Source organism: Monopterus albus, unplaced genomic scaffold, assembly GCF_001952655.1.
Source record: "Monopterus albus unplaced genomic scaffold, M_albus_1.0 scaffold258.1, whole genome shotgun sequence".
NCBI lineage: Eukaryota > Metazoa > Chordata > Actinopteri > Synbranchiformes > Synbranchidae > Monopterus > Monopterus albus.
In genome coordinates, this window is record NW_018128138.1 from 982,144 (window position 1) to 983,648 (window position 1,505).

At 38.7% G+C, this 1,505-nt stretch overlaps 1 protein-coding gene across 1 annotated transcript in view; it reads right to left on the reverse strand.

The window, feature by feature from the left end:
- Nucleotides 1-1,505, reverse strand: part of odad2 (outer dynein arm docking complex subunit 2) — a gene marked incomplete at its 3' end in the record, with an annotated part of 88,060 nt that overhangs the window by 66,158 nt on the left and 20,397 nt on the right. The gene's annotated exons all lie outside the window — the stretch shown is intronic.

The following is a 1,505-nucleotide window of genomic DNA, read 5'->3' on the forward strand; positions in this document are numbered from 1 at the left end:
AGTTTGGAGAAAAGCTCATTCTGAGGCTTCACATGGAGATGGTTTAGTTTAATCAGGATGTGTGGTTGTTTAAACTTCTCGCTAAGAGCTTGTCCCATCTTTTTCACAGACTCTGTGAGCCAGTGAGAAAACTGTTCCTGGTCAGTATTGTTCAGGATCATGAAAGCGCCCACCCTGCTCTTGGAGACACCGAGGGCTAGGCAGAGACTTAGGGGGGACAGAGCATTCTCTGTGGGGGCTCCTAAGTTGTGGAATGCACTGCCCCTTTACATTAGGCAGGCCCTCTCTGTGTCCACTTTTAAAACTTATTTGAAGACTCATCTGTACAGTTTGGCGTTCGAACCAGTATGAGCCTCTGTCTTGTTGAGCTTTTTTGTTTTATGATGGGTGGTTGTTTTAGTGTGATCCTGTTTTATTGTTGTGTTTATTGCTTCTGCTTGTTTTATTGTGTTTTAACGGGTTTTAGTGATATTGTGTTAAGCACTTTGGTCAGCTTCGGCTGTGTTAAATGTGCTATATAAATAAAGTTGATGATGATGATGATTCAATGTCATATATGTCGTGCAGTAACACACAAGACACTTTACATCTGTTTTATGAACTTTTTATATGTTTTACATATTTATTTCAATCTGTTGTTTTTATGGGTAGGTGTGTGTTGTGGGCGTGTGGGTGTGAACTGAATCCTATACAGCTTTTGTTTATGGAGAGACACCAAATTTCATTGCACATTACATGCAATGGCAATAAAGGCATTCTATTCTATTGTATTCTATATCAAGGTGTGAGTCAGGGTAATAACTAAACAGTACAAATCCAGACAAATGGATGAACATAATATAAAATTATTCCAAACTTTTAAATGGAAAAACACCTTTGTGATCTCTCACAAGAAGACCCATTAAGGATTTTGATACTGTATTCAGTTGTCTGAGAAAGATGAGTCTAAGCAGTAGGAAATGAACGACTGGAAAAATGTCACAGGAGGACTGGATTTGTCATCATATACTGTACAGAACCAGGCATTTGCTAGGCTATTGATGCAAACAAAAATTCTGATGACCATTTTAAAGTTACATAGGGCAAATGGATAACCGTATCATAAAAAGTGGGGAGCAATACAGTTAAGTGCACATTCAAATGTGGCTGCTGATAGACAGTTCCCATGTACATACAAATAGCATTTCCAAGACAGCATTAGAAGGAGAGTTTTCCAGGAAGCAACATGATAAACTCAAGACCTTCATGAAGCTGCCAGCCATACACACTGGATGGAGGATGTGCAGCAATTACTGTGACTTGAGGGAGTAAACGCACCATGAGGCTTTTTTTGCATGCACATTAAATGATGAGCATCAGAAATTAATTAACAATGGCTAGAATCAGCAGCATCAATTTATGATGCATCAAGTATGTGTTTACTGGCAGTATGGAGACAAATGAGAGACTGTAGCTGAAATGAGCTGGAGAACAAAAATGCTTTTACATGGGATAATATGTTTACA